The sequence below is a fragment of the Dermochelys coriacea genome, chromosome 12, assembly GCF_009764565.3.
Source record: "Dermochelys coriacea isolate rDerCor1 chromosome 12, rDerCor1.pri.v4, whole genome shotgun sequence".
NCBI lineage: Eukaryota > Metazoa > Chordata > Testudines > Dermochelyidae > Dermochelys > Dermochelys coriacea.
Genome location: NC_050079.1, coordinates 4,216,135 through 4,240,852, shown reverse-complemented (window position 1 = coordinate 4,240,852; position 24,718 = coordinate 4,216,135). Strand labels below are relative to the sequence as shown.

Below are 24,718 nucleotides of genomic sequence, written 5' to 3'. Positions count from 1 at the left end.
CACACCTTGTCCTCTGGCTGGCCCTTTTCTCTGAAGATCTCAGCAATGCTTTCCAAACCCAAAGTAAGTTAGGAAGAGAAATCGTGTTTCCCATCTTAAAGAGGGGGACCATGAGGTATAGAACGGTTAAGTGACTTGCCCCAGTCAGCCTGCAAATTCAGCCCAGTCCCACCACCTCAAAGCTGGCGTTGAGACCAAATGTGAGAAGCTTCAGCCCAAAAGGAAATGAGAGAGCTGACTCAAATGGTTATTATGGAAATACCCTTGCAATCTACCATTCCTTGCTGCTGTAATGTACAGTGAGTAGTACATGTGTGCGCACAGCTCCAGCTTGATCCCTGTCTCTCTGTGAGCCTGTTAGTGTGTTAGGTGCCCAGAGCTGGAAATGCCACTTCCCCCTGTTCAGTAAATACTTCACATCTCCTTTTCCTTATGATGGTGGAAAACGTTTTGTCTACAGAAAGAGAGAGCAAGGGAGATCCCTGACCACACCCCTTCTTGTTTGCTCATGAATCTGTCACAAATATGGCAATGAGATGGGTGAGTTCATAAAGGTACAGTGAAAATTCCCCACCTACCAACCCGGCCCCGTGCTACAGCACCATGTGAAGGGCTGGAGTTCAGAATCTGAGCTTGATGCTTTGCTCTTGAGATCAGCAGGGCCTGGGAGCACATTCGAACTAGTGCATAGGGAAGCTTGGTGTGATGAAGGCATCTGAGTGGGGGTGAGATAATGTGTTGGGGGCACAGAGAGACTCCTACTGGCCCCCAATAAAAGTGTTATCTCAGGGAGGCATTGCTAACCATAAGTGTGGGAGGCAAGGTAGAAAAAACAGATTTTGATTCACTTGCTATTCCATGCGATTGTAACTTAGCACTTCTACAATGCTGACATCTTCAAAGCACCGCGTAAGCCTTGCGCCATCCTTGGGAATTAGGGCAGTGTTATCCTACTTTACAGATAGGTTCTGTGACATGCCCACGCCTGCGTAGGGAGTATGTTGTGGGGGAAGGATTAGAACAAGCTTCTGTCTCCTTGGCCCTGTGCTCAGTCTACTAGGTGCTGAAGAAGGAAAAAGTTCTGGCAACGCACTGGCATCAACTGCAGCTCACGCCTGATGCTCACTTCCCTCCTCCCATCTCTCCCTAGGTCCGATGCTGTTCCTCCCAATTTTCCATAAGCAGAACAAGAACCAAATCAAACGTCTTATCAGCGTGTGTACAGAGCTGGCGGCCAGACGGCGTTGCGGTGGCAGGTGACGAGACCAGAGACCGCACCGGCTCCATGGCACCCACCAGTTTATAAACACAAACCTTACTTCTGAATGTAAAAGGTTCCTCGGCCTTTGACTTCCTGTTGACCTCTTCCTGACCCAGAAAGCATGGAAAATGTGAAGGGTATGCAAAACAGTTGTTGGCTAATGTTGCTTCCCCCCCATGTTCGCCTTTGCCCCCCTGAATCCCAGCATAACATATTAACTAGCTGGCTCCAGACTTGATGCAGCAGGGAGGGGACAGCAGGGGGGAAATGCGGCATGATGGACAGTTCTATATTATAATTAAAGGAATTCTATATTATTGAATAAAAGTTTTAAAAGAATTGTATGGAGAGTATTCAGTATGGAAGGAGCCATGGGGCGTGCCCCCCTGCAGTGGAGGATGCTGGGGCTGGTCGGATCCCTTCCTGGTGCTGTCTCCTGCCATTCGCTTGTTTTCTGTTGGGGGGGAAGGGGGGGAGATTGAATCTGTTGTACAAAATCATTTGAAGTGCAGTGGTGGGCTAGAGCCCGCTGTCTCCAACTACTGGACGGGCTTAAGCAGCCGGGCTAACAGAGGACAGGAGCTCGTAAATCGATAGGAAAACTCCACACTGGGCCTAGCATCTTTCCCTCAATGTCAAGCTCCTTTGGAGGCCTGGATAAACACTAGACGCTTGGTCCCCCAAGTGGTGTCTGCACCGCAGCAGAGGGTGAGACTGGCTGCCACTTTTAGCTAGTATCCCATTTCCCTCCCCCTGCCTCTCAGTGAATGGCAGAGCCAGGAAAGGCATAAACACTTTCTCCTTCCCTGCCCCAGCTGAGAAGGAAGTGGTACAGGGTGGGGTCTTTCAAGAGATGTCCTAATCAAGGGAGGCCTTTGCAACTATAATTCAGTCTGGCTGCCTGGAGATCTCAGCTGGGTTTAAAAAAGGATAAGGAGAGAGCTCCCCTGTCGGCACTAACACCCCTGATATGGACACACACTGTGGGTGACTTCTGTCCTCTGCCCCAGCCCTCCTGAGCAGGGAAGAGGCTCATTTTCGTTAATCCTAAACACAGTGGACTCCCTACCGTCACAGTTCTCTGTGGGGACCATTGAGCCCCCTGTTCTCTCTCCTCCCCCTCCACCCCCCCCAGGCAGAACCAGCAGCGCTCACAATGCTTCCTCTTTAGTGACTGCTCCCTGGAGTGCTTCTGACTTCTTCCTTGGCCACTGCCTTGAGCTGCACCTCCATCTGGGTAGTGAATTGAACCAGCTAGTGGACTAAACCAGGGTTTTCTCCCCGCTCCTTCCGTCCCTCTAACCCCTGCTCACATCAAACCTCTATCCTGCTAGCAGTAGTGGTGCCACTTGCGTTTCCTGACACCTTGGTTAAGGAAGAGATCTCTCTCGGACGGGTGGGCACATCCCTGTCACGGCAGCCAACTCGTCGCCTGCTCAGTCGTCAAGTGTGTATCCCAGCTGTGTCTCTGCACTAGGCAGGCAGCATTTCTGAGCCAGTGAGCTCGAGCTTGAGATTGACAAACCCGGACGCTTGAAGCTACTTTTTAAAATTCCAGCAGGACTCCAATTCTACTTTTGTCATTTCTTTTCTCTGGCTCTCCTCTCTGCCTCCAGCTCCCCTTGCATAGTTTTTATCCAGCGCCTTGGTACTGAAGCTGTCTGTTGTAAGGCTACCTCTGATATAAGGCTATCTGCTGTATATTTTGTCTCCTGGCTCTTTGGAAGCTCATTATAAATACCTCTTTATAACAAGCACCTCCCTGTAATGTACATTTAGTATCTTCGAAGCCTTATAGAAGTGGTGCTATGTATGTGTGCGTGTGTATATAAACTCTGTATTTATTATCTGTTTCCATGTGTGGGTCTGTGTAACTAGGGCAGTGCTGGGCACTGTGTGTGCAGATGAGGGATTTGCTTAAGGGGAAAAAATATGCAGGTGGAATGTTAAAATGGACTCTATGCCTTTAACGTGTTGTGTCCTCTGCCACTCCCTACTTATCAGCCTCCTAGTTGTGAGCATGTTCCCAAGAATACATGCCAGCCCTGCTTGGTTTTTCAGGGCCTTGGAGCGGATGGGGACAGGTCCCTGGGGATGTCTTCAGTAAGCCTTCCCCAGAGGCAACTGATTTATCTCTAGCTATTAACCCTGGGCCCATCCCTGAAGCATCTTGGCCTTTTGTTCCAGGAAGAGCAGCTATCTTCTGGGGGTCACAAGGAAAACGGTCACTCTTTGGCGCTCAGTTGGGGTTTAGCTGTAGTTCATATCAGCCCAGGACTGTGTGTAGGCCATAAAGCATGAACTCTGAGCTGAAAGCCATCATGAACCCCAGTTTCCAGGCTAGAGTATGAAATGCATCAATGTAGTAAGAGCACAGTGAGCTCATTCAAGAGCGAATGGGCGTCTGATGCCGTGATCCAGCAAAGAACTTTACAGGAAGGAATTGAAATAAGCAAGGGGCATTTGTTGCCTCTTAGCCTCCAGGTGGCTCACCTGATGGGGGTGAGGAAAAGAGAGGCCTCATTTAAGGACTAACAGATACCACTGTCACTGTGTTGGAGGCCCACCTGCAATATGCTAGTTCCCTCCACACAGTTAAAATATGCTTCAGACTTGCCTGTGTACCTAGAACTAAAGCGTTTGCCAGATCAGGCTGTAGCCCGCGTCGGTCACGCCCATTGGAACATGGTCCCATCTGCACAGGCACACCACAAACGTGACGCCCTGCTGTGTTGTAACTGGGTATCCCAGCGTTGTAGTCTTTGTCGTGTAGATGGGAGAGCCTGGTAGCTACGGTAACCTGACTCCCGTCATGTTCAAATCCAGCCTGGGCCTCCCTTTATGCTTAACATCACCTTGTTAAAATGGCCTGGCCCTGAGGAACAGTTTCACCAGGGAAAGGAACTTGATGCACCATCCATACAGGGTGCTACGGAACCGCATAGAAAGAGGTCTAGATCTGTTTTCAGTTACAATATGCCAATTTGCATAGCACAGTGTCTTCCTACAGCATCCCAGCCTCCATCTCATCACTCACCTTTCTCCCACCGCCCTCCCTCTGCTCATCCTTTCCACCATGTGCACCCTACCCCCTGTTTGATACATCCTCAGTCACCTGTCCTTAAAGGGGCACTGTTGACTACTTTTTTCATTTTCATTTTCTTTTTTCTTATTTGTAATACCCTCAGAGAAGCTCCCGAAATAAACCAGTCTTTGCCTACCAATCGGTGTCTTCCATTTGTCAAAATACTGAGCCTTTTCCTCCCCACCTCGCTCGTCTTTTCAAATCCTGCACAGGCAAACGTGACTTCCATCCTCTCCACCTCCTGGCCTTGTCAGTGTCCACCCAGGGCTAGACCTGTCCTGATAGGCTCATGCTGGAGCAGCGTGATGGATGATCTATCTTTTTGCTGGGGTTTGGTGAAACTAGGAAGTAGCCTAAAAAAAAAAAAAATCAGCAACAAAGTGGATTTAAGAGGAAAGAGAGAACTTCCTTCTGGCTGGTACTGATTTTTAAGATAGGTCAAATTTTGGATCTTGGGCTACTTGACAGTGCCCCTTTAACTTCTTGAGCTCTTGTCCAGCGACAGACACACCTCCTCTGCTTTGTCCCAGTCTCCGCTTAGTGAGTGTCTGTGTTAGTCAGGATTCAGCAAGCATGACAGTTTCAGAGCCTTCATCCTTGGTCTTCCCCTGTGTTCAACTTTCCCATCCAAAAGAAGCCGTCTGTTCGACAACTACTCTTGCCTTCATGTTGTAGACGTTCCTTTCCTTCAAAGTTCTTTTCTTGGCCTGCTCATTGGATGGGCCCTTATCCATTCCCTCTCCTGTGTGGTCATGTGGTTCTACCTTATCTTCAAAGAGCTGCCAGTGCCGCTGAGATCTTAGAAGCTTGTTCTATTTTTGAAGTCATTCTGCTTCACAAAGTGCAAAAGAAGTTAAAACTGAGCCACAGTTTTGCCTTGCCATTGTGAAAGGCATAGGCTGAGGTTCTGACTTATATCCAGTATGTGTCCAGTGTCCTTACAAGTCTGGGACTCAGCAGTATCCTTCCTCCTCTGTTGTCTTATCTTTGATGGGGGAAATAAATTAAGGACTAGTGCTCAGCTCCTCATAGGTATTTAGCCTCCTAACTCCCATTGAAATCAATTGATTTCAATGGGAGTTAGGAGGCTAAATACCTTTGTAGATTTGGGCGTAACTTCTGATCTCCTTTCTCCTGGTGAATAGTATCTTACTTCACTGATGTCAATGGAACCATTCATGGAGTTCAGATGATACTCAGTCTAGATGACAGTCAAAATCTGGCCTGACAATGTTTTCCCTTTTCTTAGTTTCCTTCCCCAAAGTTAACATAAAGTGTCGAACTCAAAATCCTGTTGACCACCTCAGCATTTTGCAATGGTCAGCTTCACCCGGGAAAAGTTCCCACAAGCATCCCCATGCCATTAAACTGGCAAAACCAAAGACCTCATATTAGTCAAAGCTCTATATTATTTAAATGGTGACTTGCTAGTTTGTCATCTCTTGCCACCAGATACCATTCCAACAAGCTCTGAAAGTTCCCAGTGTATGAACTACGTTCATGGAGGGGGGAATGTTCATGTTTTCCAAAATAATTCCTGTCACTATGTAAACTTACTTTTTTTTTTAAAAGAGAAATCTAATTTTCAAGTTGAAATCACTGAAATGTCGAACTATGAAAGTCTGCTGCATCTATCACACTAGCTGTTCTATTGGCTTAAAAGCATCAGACCTCAAAGTCTGAGCCACACTCTGTTAAAAAGTCCCCTGAGAAATGTGCTGTGGGATTCTGGTACCGTCATCCTCTAGGCAAAGATTTGCTCTGCTGCTTTGGCCCCTTAAATCCATGATCTCATTATGGTCTGGTATATTATGGAGTCTCATCCACCTGCATTTATTTTCCCCTTCATTATTGCTAAGGATGGTGGCATGAAAACAGGATTTCAGAGTAAATCTGTTCTTGCTTCTACTTTTTCACCGGTAACCAGTTATGTCCTGGCGATTTGCTGGGCAAATAACTGTTGTCCCTTTCATAATTGTAACTTTAGATGGGACATGAGCAGAAGGCTTAACATCTTCTGTTTCCATCCTAACTGGCGTTCGAACTGGAAAACAAAGGGAACAAGAAGCTGCCTAGAAACAGGCTTGTTTCTGTCTCTTCCATTCTGCTAAGTCTTTTGTAGACTCAGTGGCTGAGAAGCTTGGGTCTTGCTTTGGTTGGCTTGTGCAGATAACCCCATTAGGAATAATGGTGGTTCGTGCTATCCGCTCTTCATTGAGCGATGATGACCACTCTCAAAACCACATGTGGCATTTCTGCTCTGCGTAAGTTTCACAGTGATTTTTAGCTCAAGCAAACAAATATCTTGCTGTCTTCACTGTCCCTGCATTTATATCAGCATAGATTCCAATACCTCTTCTAGACAAAGGTTTGTTCTCCAGTTAGTTTAATCTTCGGTATATTCTATTCCCTGTTGAGGGAATAGAGGTTCTGTGTGAGTAGATTAAGCTTTTCCGTTGCCCAGGACAAAAATTAAAGATATTGCCTCCTGTCCATACCACCCCAAAAGGTGGGCAGGAAGTAAAAATGTGCATCAAGCCCAGTTGTGAGCCAAGAGCCATGTGAGGAGCTATAGCAAAACACACGATTGAGTAAGATTAAATAGCAAATGAAAGATGTTGATGAAAAATCTTCTGGCTCCCTTTTGACATCAAGATGTTGAGCTTGTCTGGCCTATAGTTAAATACAGATTGTTTCCTTGCTCTTCAAAGATGGTATAAGGGCTGGTCAAGATAATGCCCTCGGCTGTGTTTTGTCTAATTGGGTTGCTAGTCCTTGAACAATGAGCATGTAACATCTCTTTATGGGGAAAAGAGGACTCCTGGTTATTCTGAAAAAAGCTCTCTTACAATAGCTTCTTGTAGACCTCCACAGCCAGGGCTTGATCCCCAGCCCATCAAAGTCAATGGAAAGACTCCCATTGATTTCAATGGGCTTTGGATCATGCCCTCACTCACGTGATATTTACAAGTTACTGTGAAGCATGTGTATGATTAGATGAATAATTATTGAGAGGAAGGATTTATTATCTTTATAATTCTCTTCCGTAAACATGTCCAGCGCTGTTGGTTTTCAGAGGGGCACCTAGATTTGACATGTCTTGTGCCAGTATTTTAGAGGGTTCCTGAAGGTCTCACCACCTTGAAAGTCATCTAATCTCCAGGGTATTCTGTAGAAAAAAAAAACCCCAAATTCTTTGGAGGATGATTTTATTTTTGGAGCTGGACCTTCATTTACTGTCTCAGAACCACAGAATTCTGGAGGGCTCTTCCTAGCATATTTAATATGAAAAAAACAGAGTAGAGACTAGTGCACAGTTGCCAAAACCCAGTGCCCACACACACTGGAAATTAAAGGGAGAGTTTAATATACCAACAGCTTCTCTGGTGATCAGATGGACTTGGAAACATTTGCCATTTTCAGGGGTCACAGAATCAGTTAGGTTAAGGTGCCTTTCCAGGGAGTGCTGCAAGGTCCTGATCCTGCCCACTGAGCAGACTCCTGTGCCTATCTGGGCTCCCCACTGACTTCAGTGGGGCTCCACACAGACACAGGGTCCAGGTCAGCCTGCAGGATCAGGGGCCAGGTTTGTACAGCTGGAGATTAGGGGCTTGGTCCTGCTCCAATGAAGTCACTGGGAGCAAGACTGGGACACAGGTTAAAACAGTTTTCTCTCCAGCGCAATACTGGGCTGGGATTTTCAAAGGCGTTGAAAGGAGTTAGGTGCCTAAATCCCATTGAAATTTCATGAGTGTTGGAGATCTATCTTCCTACCTTAGGCTTCTTTACAAATTCCAGCCTTCGATATTAACACATATTAGCATTCCGTTAGGTGACTGTGTTTTTTATGCCTGTTTTTAGCATCGTTTCCTGCATTACACGTCTCTTGGGAGGAGGAAAGAGAATGGAGATGCCTTGGATAAAAGTTGAAATTGCCTTGGTTTTTCTTTAGAATTCACTGAGAAACTAGGACAAATGGTTTGAAACCACAAAATGTTTCCATTTATATTCCTCCTGCAAAACAGCTAGCAGTAAGATGTGTGCCTGGACAGCATCTGCACAGTGGATGAATGAGGAGCTGGGCTGTTCAGAACGGCAGCTGTATATTTGCCCTAATCTCATGTGTTAACAGACTGGATTTATGGAGTCATTTATTTAATTGTGTTGTATAAAGTGTTTGTACTCTAACCAATTGACTAAATATAGTTCTAATTTTTAAATAATGTGTTATTACTTTTGGTGTGTTCTTAGTTGCTTGTGGGGGAGGGTGGGCATGTGTTCTGTTTGTGAGAGGCGTGACAGTAAGAGACTGTGACTGGGGAAGAAATACCCACTTAGGGCCCTGCTCCTGCAAAGATTAATGTATGTGCTTAACTTTAAGGACTGTGGGTTAGATCCAAATGCAATTGAAATTAATGGACATGCTCCCATTGACTTCAATGGGTTTTGGATCAGGCCCTGTGAATTGTCATTGAAGGCAATGTAACTATTCATGTGTATAAAGTTAAACATGTGTGTAAGTTGTTGCAGGATCAGGGCCTTAATTCATTTAGATCTTGTCCTCATATCTAGTTGGTCTTTGGATGTTGATAAAGACACTTGTCTTCATTAATTTGGGAGCTTCAATTTTTATTGCTTAAAAATGCCACTCCAAGCTGAAACTGACAACAAAGGGATCTTATAGATTCATAGATACTAAGGTCAGAAGGGACCATTCTGATCATCTAGTCCGACCTCCTGCACAGCGCAGGCCACAGAATCTCACCCACCCACTCCTATGAAAAACCTCACCTATGTCTGAGCTATTGAAGTCCTTAAATCATGGTTTAAAGACTTCAAGGAGCAGAGAAGCCTCCCTCAAGTGACCTGTGCCCCATGCTACAGAGGAAGGCGAAAAACCTCTAGGGCCTCTCCAATCTGCCCTGGAGGAAAATTCCTTCCTGACCCCAAATATGGCGATCAGCTAAACCCTGAGCATATGGGAAGATTCACCAGCCAGATACTACAGAAAATTCTTTCCTGGGTAACTCAGATCCCATCCATCTAATATCCCATCTCAGGGGATTAGTCCTATTTACCCTGAATAATTAAAGATCAATTAATTACCAAAATCCCATTATCCCATCATACCATCTCCTCCATAAACTTATCGAGTAGAATCTTAAAACCAGATAGATCTTTTGCCCCCACTGCTTCCCTTGGAAGGCTATTCCAAACTTCACTCCTCTGATGGTTAAAACCTTCGTCTCATTTCAAGTCTAAACTTCCTGGTGGCCAGTTTATACCCATTTGTTCTTGTGTCCACATTGGTGCTGAGCTGAAATAATTCCTCTCCCTCTCCTGTATTTATCCCTCTGATATATTTATAGAGAGCAATCATATCTCCCCTCAACCTTCTTTTAGTTAGGCTAAACAAGCCAAGCTCCTTAAGTCTCCTTTCATAAGACAAGTTTTCCATTCCTCGGATCATCCTAGTAGCCCTTCTCTGTACCTGCTCGAGTTTGAATTCATCCTTTTTAAACATGGGAGACCAGAACTGCATATGGTATTCTAGGTGAGGTCTCACCAGTGCCTTGTATAATGAGACCTTTGGTAAGACCCTTTCATTGAGGTTCACATGTTGGGAGGGAATTCTTGTCCTTACCTGATGAAATGGCCACCACTTCTTCTGGGTTTTACCAGGTCTGAAGGTGGCTGAGGACATAGTGCTGCTGACTGGTTGCCCACTTTCCAGGGATGGAGCCATGAGGGCTTGGCAGGTACTGGGTTGACTGGCCTGAATTTTGGTGAGTCTGGTGCACATCTGCAAGTGTCTCAGGTCATGCACCTGGGGCAGGTCCCTTTCAGATCACTGTACCAGGGAAGGACTGCCCTGGCAAAACAGGTCAGGGATGCTTCAGAGTTCCTCCTCAGCTCCAGCACTAGCCTGGTCCTTCAGTAAGAATCCCCTTCAGCAGGGCACTTCTATGTCACAGATGAAACTTTGACCCCTGTCCTAGGCAACGGCTGGTCTTAGGCAGCCATGTTCTGTCTGTAACACTTTCCAGTCTGACAGGTTCTCCTGCTAAATGAGGACAATGCCTTTGAGGGGAGAATGCAGCCAGATGCCAATTGCTTTGCTCTGTGTCCTGGGACGATATCAGCCTTCCAATTTGTTTTCCTCCTGGGTTGCATGGGTCACAGGAGGTGAGATTTCTTCAGAAAAATCCATTAAAAAAGATGTGAAATAGATGCATGTTTGTTTATGGCAAACTCTAATAACTGCAAATATAGTTCTACTCAGAAAAATGATGGTAAAAATGGCATTTTAGGGCTCCATGTTTTGCATTTTTCCAGTGATTCCTGAACATATCTGCGTAATTATAAGTAATTAGATGGGGGGAAGTGTCTTCTGCCAGCTGATCAAACTCAGCCTGGGATTTGAGAGTCAAGCTGTGATTTTTCTTATGCATCATCACCAGTCATAAAGGGTTGGCAGGCTAAATATGTCCTCAGCGACACCTGTGTGGTCCCATTGCCTTCAGATGTAACTAACTGGAACTTAGTAAAAAGTTCTGTTGCTAATGCACACGGAGGACTTGAATCCAGCTCATGCTGTCTTAGCTGTGTTGCTCTGGAGGGTTAAAAGGTATAAAAAGCAGCAAAAAATGTATTTTAGGCCCCAATCCTGCAATCACTTCTGCTGGTGTGAGTAGTCCTATTGATTGGAATGGTGATGTGAGTAAGGTTACTCATGTGAGTGTTTGCATGATTGGGGCCGAAGTTAGCAGGCACGACTCCCTCAGATCTGAGTAAGAAAGTGCCATTTTTCCATAGTCACCTTTCAGAGCATGCTCACGCTTTAAAGAGCTCTCTTCTCTGGTGGAATTCAAAAAGAGTTTTGATTTTAAAAATAAAGTGAAATTGGGCAAATTATTTATAACCCCCAGTATATTGAAAACAGATCAGCTGCTGCCAAGCCAAAATATGTACTTAGCACAGCAGTTACCCCATAACTAATCCTTTTCATTAAACATTTCTCTGAGTTGAGGTCCCCCCCTCCATTTCATCATCCATGCTGCATCATTAAAAATAAAAGATTTGTGAATTACAGGAACACTATCATTTGACTTGGGGTCCAAAATTTAGACCTTCATCCTGCAAACCCTCCCATGCTTACCTTTTCCACAGGAATAGAGCCATTGAAGTCAGTGGGGCTGCACACATGCTTAAAATTACTCCCTTGTAAAACTGCTTGGGAAATTTTTGTCAATAGAGTCTTCTGTCAGAAATTGCCGTTTTTGTGAAATTGTGTTGATTTTAGACCAGAGTTCCAGTGGGAAAAAATGTCAAAGTGAATATTTTTTTTTAGAATTTCCATTTGGCAGGAATTCCGATTCTGAACAAAAACAAATTGTGAAATGTCAACATTTCCCACAAAACAGAGATTCTGAATTTCAATCAGCTCTACTCCTGTGTCTGTCTAGGGCACTGGGACATGAGAGGTTTCCATATTATAAAATTGAGGTGCGTGTGAGAAGGGATTTATTAGGGATCTAATAGGAATGTGTGCATGACTATGTGTTTCACAGGAATATTTTAAATGTGCCCCAAGCTGCGGTGGTGGAAATGCAAATCAGCCCTGGGATGTTGCATTGGAAACTGAAAGTGAAAATGATTTCAGAAGCAAAGTGAAAGTGATCACTCTGCTGTCGCTGTCTAAGCAGTGTGAAAAATCAGGGTTGTTTAATTCTCTACACTGGTTTTGATAGTACCTAGATAAGGAACATTTCAGAATATGAAAACAGATGTAGACAGTGTTCCTCTCCCATGGAGACTTACAGGAAATAAATCATCCCCAGGCAGCATGACTGCAGATGCAGTAGCACAAAGATCTTCACATGCATCATGTGTTTATGCGTGAAGAGTTTGGGCCCAAACCCTCAAAGGCATTTAGGTCCCTAACTACCTTGGAAGATCTGGGTCTTTGGTAGAATCCAGATTCAGGAGCACTGCCAATGACAGTGCTTGGGATGGGCAAAAGCCACCATCTTGGTTTCAGCAAAAGCAATAGGCAGCTTAGTCAGATTGGTTCAGGGGGCTGTTTGAGTTACATTAAGAAAAATGCTCCCATTATGCAAAACCCACAATAGAGAGGGAGAGAAATAAGGTAACCACGTGTCTGTTTTCTAGGGAGTCAGTATAATGAAGAAGTTAAAACAGGAGGGGTCAAGACTCCTGGGTTTTGTTACCAGCTCTGCTACTGATTCAATGAATGGCCTTGGGCAAGTCACCAAGGGACAGTAGTAGTAGTTCCTTGCTTCTTGAGTAGTCCCCTGAATGACTTGAGATGACACACAGAGTAAGGTACTACTTCATGTGAGTAAGGGGTCTGAACCTGCTACTGACCTCTTTGAACCATAGTTCCCATCTGTAAATTGGGAATACTCCCTCGTCCACTGGAAGGGTGTCTCGAGGCTCAGTCCATTCATATTTGCAAAGGGCTTTGAAGCCTAAACAAATGCAAAGGGATTGTTGAGATTTACTCTAATGGCCTCTTTGTGGTGGGGTGTTGCTTGTGGCTGTATGGCAAGATGATGATGGTAGATTATCCAGTCCTTTTATGTAACTTGCTGCCCATCACTTGCGGATCTGAGCACACGTCACTCCGTGACTGTAGTTGACCTTCTCATAGTACCACATCAGCTCTTCTGAGGATTGGTGCTACTTCCCCACCCCCAGCCATGCACCTAAATGCGTTTAAAGCTGTAGGAACACCTCCCTTGATGGGGGGAGGGATAGCTCAGTGGTTTGTGCATTGGTCTGCTAAACCCAGGGTTGTGAGTTCAATCCTTGAGGGGGCCATTTAGGGATCTGAGGCAAAAATTGGGGATTGGTCCTGCTTTGAGCAGGGGGTTGGACTAAATGACCTCCTGAGAGCTTATGCTCTAATAAATTTGTTAGTCTCTAAGGTGCCACAAGTACTCCTTTTCTTTTTGCGAATACAGACTAACACGGCTGCTACTCTGAAACCTTCCAACCCTGATATTCTACTCTATGTAATATGCTCCATGGTGCCTGCCAAGGGGAGCTTTACCATTGATGTCAGTGGGTGCAGGATCAAGCCCATAGTGAACTAGTATGTTTTCTAAATGTCAGCGAAATAATGGTAGTCTAAATTCACTAGATATGTGCCAGTAAGAACTAACTGCTGGGCTGCAGTGAGATGCTTTTTGCAAATTATTCTCTGTGTGTGGGAGGTTCTGGGTTTGGTTTAGTTTTTGAATCAGTCGTTTTAGAGATATTTGAAAAAGTTTTATCCAAACCGGCAGGAGCCTCCAGCATTAAGGCTTTCCCCTTAGTGCTGGATCAGTGGTTGGGAGAACTTCAAAGCTTCAGGCACATTGCTGCAGCCTTGACCCAGCTCCAGTCTGGCAGGGAACCTGAAGCAGTGAGGTTGCCTAGCTGAGGGAGGAAATGCATGCTGGGTTTTTAGAAGGAGGGGGGTCGTTGCTATTCATCAACAAAGGTGCCCGTGTTCCTGTTCCCTCTGGCCAAGGAGGTCTAGGAACTGACCCTTAAATACCTCTTTTTGTGGAACTGAATAATGTGAGATGCTGCCCTCCAGGGTCTAAACTTGATGTTACTGCTGTTTAGTCAGAGGCTACCTCCATGCTGATTCAGCAAGAAGAAAATGAAAGCAGGTACCTAGTGAAAACACAAGAAGCTGCAGTTCTTTGAGGAATCAAAAATTATGAGCTACTGTAGCTATAAACCAACAAACCAAAAAAAACCTCCGCCAGAAAACTGCCAGTGGCTGCAAAAGGAAAAGTGGGACATTTTAAAAATGTATCCATGCAGTAAGCGTTCATTAGGTATAAGATCAGTCATTTCATTAGCTCCAATGTACTGGCCACGGGTATGTGGGCTGGAACAGCCTTGGTTTAATATTAAACTAGGATGAGTGAACGTGAAAAGGGAAAGGAGATCACACTCTCCCCAAAATGGCTTGACTTCTTGCAGCTCAGTTCAGTTCAATAATACTTTATTGGCAGTACAAACTGCAGAGTGGGGCATATTAACACAGTCAGCAGCTAGCCAGAGGTGGGTAGATTCTGCCTGAGCCGGGACTAAATGGTACATTTAGGTACATTTCTGCTGCAGCAAGTATATGGTCAGGCTGTCATTTCAACAGTCTGGTTATCCCTGTGTCCATTTGTCATTATAATGTACAGCTATGACTCAGTGGCAGCTTGCAATGGTCTGAGAGTTAAAAAGAGGTTTACACGCCACCCAGAGCCATTTAGGAGTCATTGCACGGTTCTCAACCTTTATCTTTCTGAGCCGCCCCCCCCCATGGGTGGCAGGTATAATACGCCAGGGAAGGCTTAGCGATGCCTGGCGCTGCTGCTGACCTGCTACTGGACACCCAGTCCTTCCCCGAAACCCCCACTGCCTCCTCCAGTCCACACCCCCCCCCGGAGGTCCCTGCTGCCCCCCACATTCCTCCTCCTTGGGATGGGGGGGTGAGGTGAGGAGGGATGCAGAGAGCCAGGGTCTGGCGGACTGAGGAGGCTCAGCTGGGCGCTGGGGCCGGTGGGGGGAGCTGGTGCTTTGGGAGACTGGTGGCTCGGCCTGGCACTGGGGCCGGCCTGGTGCTGTGGGAGGCCCGGCACTTGGGGAGGCTGGCAGCTCGGTCTGGTGCTTCGGGGAGGGGGGGTTGGGGGCCCGCGGCAGCAACTTGACCCGATGTGGCTGGGACAGGCGCACTGGGGCTCAGGGGGGTGCGTTCGGGGCTCTGGCATGCGGGGGTGGGGCCTGGGGCAGGGCTGGCAGGCTAGCCTCCCTAAAGCAGGGGTTCCCCTGCCACCCATGGAGCACCCCCCCAACATGCTATAAAAACTCCATGGCCCACCAATGCCACAACAGCTATTTTTCTGCATATAAAAGCCAGGGCTGGCATTAGGGGGGTAGCAAGCAGGGCAATTGCCTGGGGCACCACGCCACAGGGGGCCCCGCAAAGCAAAGTTGCGCAGGCTTCAGCTTCAGTCCCAGGTGGCAGGGCTCAGGGTCCCAGGCTTCAGCCCTGCACAGCGGCACTTCGGCTTTCTGGCCTGGGCCCCAGCGAGTCAAACATTGGCTCTGCTTGGCGGATCCCCTGAAACCTGCTTGTGGCCCCACACTCCTGGTTGAGAACTGTTGCTTTACACTGTCTTCTACATCAGCAGGCATTTGTCTTTTATCCATTCCAGTGACAAGCCCTTGGTGATTCATGCCTTAGACCCGGGTTCTGTGGTTAGTGTCTACGGGGACTGTGATGTGTCCTGAGCCCTGTGAGGCCCCCTGGTCCTATCACACCCCACTCTAGTAAAGTAGCTGTAAAGGTGGGTCCCTCAGGCCTGCCTAGAAAGGCTGCAGGGAAGCAGCCAATCAGAGCTCAGCAGGCTCCAATAAATAAATAAAAGCTGCTGCAAGGCCTGAGCTAGTCAGTTCCTGCCAGGGACCAGAGGAGCAAGGAAGGTGCTCTCTGCTGGAGTTTAAGGGTGAGCTGGAAGATGGGTTCTGATGACACTGGCATGCTGTGTGGAAGAACTTCAGCCCTGAGATAAGGGTGAAATAGAAGGCGCTATGTGGAAAGTGGCCCAGGGAACAACAGCAGCAGCAACTATTACAGGAAGCAGCACGTGGCTGCTATTTGTAGGGTCCCTGGGTTGGGACCCGTAGTGGGTGGGCCCGGACAGTGGCAGCTCCAAGAAGGGGATAATGCTTGTTTAGAGGTCCAGGTGAAGGGCAGGACTTAAAGAGTCTCCAAGAAGAAAGCCCTAGGGCTACAGCTCTATACCAGGGCAGACACAGACTTCAAGCTAGCCCAGAAGAGGCTGAGAACTGAGCTCAGAGACAGGGCTGCAGATACTGACAAGGGCACTGTGATAGGCCCTGTTGGACTTTTACCCCAGATGGGATTCCTTCATGTGATGAGCCACTGGAGACTCTCTTGACAAGTCTGGACAGTACTCACAGGCACTGTGAGCAGCGAAAGAGAGTGCAGGTTTGCACACACCTGACAGAAAGCGCTCACAAGAGGTGAGTGTGCCCCCTCACGGGGAGAAAACATCAAATCTGATTTTCTTTTCAAGTTCTCTCTCTGGCTTGGTATTTATCAAGCATGAATTTTCACATGAATCTTTTTTACTTCTGAAAATTATGGACCTGAGTGCTTCAGAGATCCACAGCAACACATGGTTGGCAAAGAGCAGAACAGATAGGGAAAGGAAATGAATTCATTGCTCATAAATGGGGAGGCTGGGAAACCCTGAATCTAGGTTCTTGGGGAGGGCTGTGTGTATTTTTCTCTTCCCAAAAATTTTAACAAATAAAACCCCTGCCCATGGTGATCTATCCCAGAACAGCAGCCTCAGCTCCTGGGAGGCAACTAATTACTCATGTAACAATAAATCATCAATGTATTCTTAATATTTATATTGGTGTAGCACTTAATGACTCCAGCCAGGACCCCATTATACTAGGTGTTTTACACATGCATAAAGGAGAAACAATCCCTGCCCCGAAGAGCTTTCATTTTAAGGCCATGATCCTGCAAGACTAATGCACCTGCATGCTCCTGGGGGAATTCTGTGCCAAAAAATTAAAAAGTCTGCATGTAATATTTTAAAATTCTGCATATTTTGTGAAAATAACCCCATATAATCATGCCACTTTCAATTATTTTGGTAGCGTATTTCAAAATCCCTGTTAGCAAGTATGTCTGTAGCAATAGAGATAACAAAAAAGATTCAGGAAATGTTTTTGACAAATCGATTCCTTACAGAATTCCCCCAGGAGTATAAGTAAGAAAAGATCAAACAACATGTCTTACTGACATTTCCAAAGTAAAGAGGAAAAACATCAAAGCTAATTAAAGTTAATAGTTCTAACACTTTGTTTGCCCTCAAAATCTTCTTTTAAAAAAAAAGGGTAAGGAAAATGCTTTTCCTTAGGAATGATGGCATGTGTAGGCAGGTTAATTTTCATTACAGTTTTACAAAGCTATTTGTATTAGTGTTGAAAGGCCACTCCTAGAAGCATATCAACTTAATAAATGTAAAGGGGGTTCAGCAGGTAAGTTCTTTTTTAGCAGTTGAGCAAAACTGGGTACTCTGGAACCCCAAAACCACTCATTGTTGCTAGCCATTTTTCCATCTACCTACAAACCAATTGAACCAACAGATATATTTAAGACTGTTGAACATTAGCTTAGCAGATCTGGACACTTTCCCCTGATTCCTTTTACATGTTTCATGCCTCCTGCTTCTTTCCTCTACTAAATGAAGTTACTGAATTTAAAAGCACACTAGTAAAAGTTGAGACCAAGAGTTGGGGGGAGAAGGGGGAATCAGTCAGCTAAGAACTTTCTCCCCTTCCTTTCAACCACGGTTTGAAAGAAAACGGCCTGGCTGAGACCCAGGTGCCCTAGGTTAGAAGCAATTGGAGTGGCAGTCCCAGCACGGCTGCCAAGGCTCAGCAAGGCAGGCCCCCACGCAGCTCTGTTTCACGCTGGTTCAGGCTCTAGCCAATTTGGCTCAGACAAGCTCCTTCACTTCATTGCCCCACTGGGGCGGGCCAGGCTCCCCACAGGATCCCAGCCTATTGCCATGCCAGCCAGTCAGCCGCTCACGGAGACTAAGGGAAAGGGCAGGGCCTGGCTAAGGCTCCCTATGGCTTCCCCACAGCTGCTTGTGTCAGCCCCATGCCTTTGCAGGGCATGCCCAGCAATGGAGGCAAGGGGTATGCACTGGGGCTGTCTCCAAGGACGTGGGTGGAGCCCCCCTTTGGGGAGGCTAGCCCCTGGTTCCCCCCTTCTGCCCATGCCCTCGCCTTGGCCGGAGCCCCAAGACCACCTCCTCCCCCGCCCCGGGGCCAGAGCCACAAACCCCCCTGACCAGAGAAGCCCAGGGCTGGCCAAAGCCCCGAACCCCCTGCCCGGAGTAGGGATGTAAAAATTTAACTGGTTAACTCAGGTCAGCAACCTGTGGCACGCATGCTGATTTTTAGTGGCACTCTGCTGCCAGCCAGGGTCCTGGCTGCCAGACCCGCTCAGCCCACTGCTGGCCTGGATTGACGGAACCCCGGGCCGGCAGCGGGATGAGCGGCTCAGCGCGCTGCCGGTCTGCGGTTCCATCTGCCACCTGTGCTGCCAGTCTGGGGTTCTGGTCGCTAGCCCGTGCCAGCCGGGGTCCTGGCCGCTGGCCCCGCTCAGCCTGCTGCCAGTCTGTGGTTCCGTCAGGAGGCCCCTGTAAATGTAAAATTTATTACTGGCACACGAAACCTTAAATTAATGAAGACTTAGCACACCACTTCTCCAAGGTTGCCGATCCCTGGGTTAACCGATGAGCTTGATGCTTATTGATTCCAGTTAACAATTAAACTCCACTGCCCACCCTGATGTCCCCGGGGTCCGGCTGCAGCCCTACTTGCACTGGGGGGTCCTGACTGTTGACCCCATGCACGGGGCACCGCTGCCACCCCCGGATGCCAGGTGCTGGCAGCAGAAAAGCCCGAGGTGCGGGGCTGGCAGCCAGTATCCTAGGCACATGGGGAGGGGGGGAATGCAGGGATCCCAGACGCACGGGGAAGGGGGGGAGTACAGGGATCCCAGGCATGCGGGGAAGGGGGGGAGCCTCACATAAAACGAGGGGGGCTGCGGTGCCACCACTCCCCTAGTTCCCCATTAACCGTTTACCCAATTGAATTTCAATAGGTTAAATGGTTACTTCTTTTACTTGCTATTTAGATCCCTGGCCCAGAGGAGCCCAGGATGGCCGAAGTGCCGAGCCTGCACCCGGAGGAGCCCCGTGCCAGCCGCAGCTGCGCCTCCCTTCCCCAGACCCAACCCTCCCAGGGGAGAAGTGCCTATCAGAAGACCCTTTTTGATATGCCCCATGCAGGTTCCAAGGAGGTGGTATGTGCCTCCTCAGCCACCCCAGAACCTGCATGGCGCATAATAAAGCAAAAATGTCATGGCCAAACCCCGCAACCGGGGGTCCAGCAGCCATGGCAGCGCCGGGGGAGGCAGAGCCTCCCCTGGCCTATTATACCCGCCACCCGTGGCTGTCTCCCAGTGAGGAGTGCAGGCAACTGGCTGCACAGAGGTGAGGGATCATCCTGCAGCCCTCCTCCCACACCCTACAATACATGGACTTGGCGGCAAGGCTCACCCTATCCTGACACAGCGCAAGGGCTGGGCCTGCCCCATAAACATCCCAGGGGCCTGCCCTTCTGCACTGGATGCACCACAATAGCGAGTGAGAGGGACAGAGTCTTGCATGCATGACCAACCCTCCTGAGGTGATGATTTATGTCTTCCCCCAGCTGTTCCCGATGTGACCACTGCTTGGGAGGCGAGATAGGAGGGGTGTGTGACCCCTCTTATTGCTTCTCTTTGCCTCGCTATCAGAATCACAAATTCTGCAGGAAAAAATAAAATTCTGTGGAGAACATGAGGTCTGCACAAAATCTGCCTTGCAGAGTGGTGTAGAATTCCCCAAGGAGTACTTTATGCAGTGTGAGCCGTCCCACTGATGTCAATGAAACTATGAGAGTGAATCTTTGAGGGAGTCAGTGTGGACAAGGGGGAGCCAGTGGATATAGTGTACTTAGATTTTCAGAAAGCCTGTGACAAGGTCCTTCGCCAAAGGGGACTTAAGCCAAGTAAGCTGTCATGGGATCAGAGGGAAGGTCCTCTGGGGGATTGGTAACTGGTAAAAATATAGGAAACAAAGGGTAGGAATAAATGGTCAGTTTTCAGAATGGAGAGTGGTAAGTGGTGGTGTCCCCCAGGGGTCTGTACTGGGCCCAGTCCTATTCAATATATTCATAAATGATCTGGAAAAAGGGGTAAACAGTGAGGTGGCAAAATTTGCAGATGATACAAAACTACTCAAGATAGTTTAAGTCCAAAGCAGACTGTGAGGAGCTACAAAAGGATCTCTCAAAACTAGGTGACTGGGCAACAAAATGGCAGATGAAATTCAATGTTGATAAATGCAAAATAATATACAGTGGAAAACATAATCCCAACTATACATATAAAATGATGGGGTCCGAATTAGCTGTTCCACTCAAGAAAGAGATCTTGGAGTCATTGTGGATAGTTCTCTGAAAACATCCACTCAATGTGCAGCGGCAGCCACAAAAGCCAACAGAATGTTGGGAATCATTAAGAAAGGGATCGGTAAGACAGAAAATATCCTATTGCCTCTATATAAATCCATGGTATGGCCACATCTTGAATACTGCGTGCAGATGTGGTCGCCCCATCTCAAAAAAGATGTATTGGAATTGGAAAAGGTCCAGAAAAGAGCAACAAAAACTATGAGGGGTATGGAACAGCTGCCCTGTGAGGAGAGCTTAATAAGGCTGGGACTTTTCAGCTTGGAAAAGAGACGACTAAGGGGGGGAAGATGATCGAGGTTTATAAAATCATGACTGGTGTGGAGGAAGTAACTAAGGAAGTGTTATTTACTCCTTCTCATAAGAACTAGGGGTCATCAAATTAAATTAATGGGCAGCAGGTTTAAAACAAACAAAAGGAAGTATTTTTTCACACAATGCACTGTAAGTCTGTGGAACTCCTTGCCAGAAGATGTTGTGAAGGCCAAGACTATAACAGGGTTCAAAAAAGAACTAGATAAGTTCATGGAGGATAGGTCCATCAATGGCCATTAGCCAGGATGGACAGGGATGGTGTCCCTAGCCTCTGTTTGCCAGAAGCTGGGAATGGGCGACGGGATGGATCACTGGGTGATTACTTGTTCTGTTCATTCCCTCTGGGGCACCTGGCATTGGCCACTGTCAGAAGACAGGATACTGGGCTTGATGGACCTTTGGTCTGACCCAGTATGGCCATTCTTATGTAATATAGTTAAGCATGTGCAGAAATGTGTGCAGGATCAGGGCCTGTGTATATGACTATTCATGTTTTATTCTAGTCCACGAGCTGAATTTTTTTAAATAAAAAAATAAAATGAAAAAATCTTGATGCTCACCTACACCACTTCAAACGAAAAAAAAAAAGGGGAGAGCCTCTTTTTTGCCTCTTTGTGATGATGACGGGTGTTTTGTTTTCAAAGAAAACTCAGTGGGGTTTGGGGATTTTTTGGTTCTGCATGTTTTGTTACCTTAGCAATTCACTCTCTAGATCAGTGGGTCTCAACCAGAACAGGTTTCAGGGGGTCCACTAAGCAGGGATGGCATTAAACTTACTGGGGCCCAGGGCAGAACCGAAGCCTGAGCAACTTAGCTTTACGGGGCCCCCTGCGGTGTGGGGCCTCAAGCAATCGCCCTGCTTGCCTCCCCCCTAATGCCAGCCCTGGCTTTTATATGCAGAAAAACAGTTGTTGGGGCACAGGTGCGCCGTGGAGTTTTTATAGCATGGGCGGAGGGGGGTGGGTTCAGAAAAAAAAAGCTTGAGAACCCCTGCTCTAGATGACCAAAGTGCTAGTAGGGTAGGAGAAGAGGGGCAAGCACATGAGACCCGATTTAGGGATGGGAGAACGAGAGTCTTATGAAGACTTTTTGTTGGTTTTGTTACAAACTCATTTAAACTCCAACACCTGTATAAAGAGTTGGGAGAAAAGCTCTTTTGTCAAAAATTCAGCAGCCTGCTCCCCTTCTTTAAGGGGGGAGAGCGTTCCCACTCACAGCTCTGAGTCCTCCCCTGAGACCCCCTGCAAAAGCAGGAAAGCAAGGCTTGTCCTGCCATGGGCTGCGAAGGCTAAAACAAGCAGGGGAAAAACGTAACCCTTGCAGGGTCTCAACAGCCCAAAATGCAGCACCAGGCTCCAGCCCAGTGATTTTGCTCCCCCGGCACCAGGAGGGAACTGCAATAGGGAGATCAGAACGAGCTCCTCTATCTCCCTTCCATCTCCTCACCCCCCAGTCTCCTCCTCCCTTCCATCTCCCCACCCCTCCTCTGCTCCCCCTCCCCTCCATCTTCCCTCCCCTTCCTCTGACTCCCCCAGTCTCCCCAGCCCCTCCTTCTATGATGACATAACTGGCTCTGTGGATGAGGGGAAAGCAGTGGACGTGATATATCTTGACTTTAGCAAAGCTTTTGACACAGTCTCCCACAGTATTCTTGCCAGCAAGTTAAAGAAGCATGGACTGGATGAATGGACTATAAGGTGGATAGAAAGCTGGCTAGATTGTCGGGCTCAACGGGTAGTGATCAATGGCTCCATGTCTAGTTGGCAGCCGGTAGCAAGTGAGTGCCCCAAGGGTCGGTCCTGGGGCCAGTTTTGTTCACCATCTTCATTAATGATCTGGATGATGGGATGGTGTCATAACTATAAAGAAAAGGAGTACTTGTGGCACCTTAGAGACTAACAAATTTATTAGAGCATAAGCTTTCGTGAGCTACAGCTCACTTCATCGGATGCATTAGCTCACGAAAGCTTATACTCTAATAAATTTGTTAGTCTCTAAGGTGCCACAAGTACTCCTTTTCTTTTTGCGAATACAGACTAACACGGCTGCTACTCTGATAACTATAAAGGGAAGGGTAACCACCTTTCTTTATACAGTGCTATAAAATCCCTCCTGGCCAGAGGCAAAGTCCTTTTACCTGTAAAGGGTTCAGAGTTCAGGTAACCTGGTTGGCACCTGACCCAAAATGGCCAATGAGGGGACAAGATACTTTCAAATCTGGAGGGGGGGGAAAGGCTTTTGTCTGTCTGTGTGATACCTTTGCCGGGAACAGATCAAGGATGCAAGCCCGCCAACTCCTGTAAAGTTAGTAAGTAATCTAGCTAGAAAATGCGTTAGGTTTTCTTTGTTTTGGCTTGTGAAATTCGGTGTGCTGGAGGGAATGTGTACTCCTGTTTTTGTGTCTTTTTGTAATTTAAGGTTTTGCCTAGAGGGATTCTCTATGTTTTGAAGCTGACTGCCTGTAAGATTATCTTCCATTCTGCTCTTACAGAGTTGTTCTCTTATCTTTTTTTGTTCTTCTAATAAAGCTCTGGTTTTTAAGAATCTGACTGGGTGTTTTGGGTCTTAAAAATCTGAGGCTGGTCTGTGCTCATTTTGTTTATTCTCAAGCCTCCCCAGGAAAGGGGGTGTAAGGATTTGGGGGAATATTTTCGGGGAGTAGGACTCCAAGTGGCCCTTTCCCTGTTCTTTGTCTAAATGACTTGTTGGTGGCAGCATACTGTTCAAGGCAGAATTTGTGCCTTGAGAAAGCTTTTAACCTAAGCTGGTAAAAATAAGCTTAGGGGGTCTTTCATGCGGGTCCCCACATCTGTACCCTAGAATTCCGGGATATTATACAGGAGGATCTGGATGACCTTGTAAACTGGAGTAATAGTAATAGGATGAAATTTAATAGTGAGAAGTGTAAGGTTATGCATTTAGGGATTAATAACAAGAATTTTAGCTATAAGTTGGGGACGCATCAATTAGAAGTAACGGAAGAGGAGAAGGACCTTGGAGTATTGGTTGATCATAGGATGACTATGAGCTGCCAATGTGATATGGCTGTGAAAAAAGCTAATGCGGTTTTGGGATGCATCAGGAGAGGCATTTCCAGTAGGGATAAGGAGGTCTCAGTACCATTATACAAGGCACTGGTGAGACCTCACCTACAATACTGTGTGCAGTTCTGGTCTCCCATGTTTAAAAAGGATGAATTCAAACTGGAGCAGGTACAGAGAAGGGCTACTAGGATGATCCGAGGAATGGAAAACTTGTCTTATGAAAGGAGACTTAAGGAGCTTGGCTTGTTTAGCCTAACTAAAAGAAGGTTGAGGGGAGATATGATTGCTCTCTATAAATATATCAGAGGGATAAATACAGGAGGGGAGAGGAATTATTTCAGCTCAGCACCAATGTGGACACAAGAACAAATGGGTATAAACTGGCCACCAGGAAGTTTAGACTTGAAATCAGATGAAGGTTTTAACCATCAGAGGAGTGAAGTTTTGGAATAGCCTTCCAAGGGAAGCAGTGGGGGTAAAAGATCTATCTGGCTTTAAGATTCTACTCGATAAGTTTATGGAGGAGATGGTATGATGGGATAATGTGATTTTGGTAAGTAATTGATCTTTAAATATTCAGGGTAAATAGGCCAAATCCCCTGAGATGGGATATTAGATGGATGGGATCTGAGTTACTATAGAAAATTCTTTCCTGGGTATCTGGCTGGTGAATCTTGCCCATATGCTCAGGGTTTAGCTGATTGCCATATTTGGGGTCGGGAAGGAATTTTCCTCCAGGGCAGATTGGAGAGGCCCTGGAGGTTTTTCGCCTTCCTCTGTAGCATGGGGCATGGTTGACTTGAGGGAGGCTTCTCTGCTCCTTGAAGTCTTTGAACCATGATTTAAGGACTTCAGTAGCTCAGA

The 24,718-nt window shown here is 46.9% G+C and overlaps 1 protein-coding gene across 4 annotated transcripts in view; it reads left to right on the top strand.

Moving 5' to 3' along the window:
- The window catches only part of CSNK2A2 (casein kinase 2 alpha 2), a 41,249-nt gene extending 32,683 nt beyond the window's left edge, over positions 1-8,566 (top strand). For 3 of the 4 annotated variants that reach the window (XM_038368058.2, XM_038368057.2, XM_038368056.2), the window contains one exon: positions 1,151-8,566. The gene's annotated coding sequence lies outside the window, so the exon portion shown is untranslated. The remainder of the gene's footprint in view (positions 1-1,150) is intronic. The other variant, XR_005288402.2, reaches the window with a different exon arrangement.
- Positions 8,567-24,718: the final 16,152 nt, after the last annotated feature.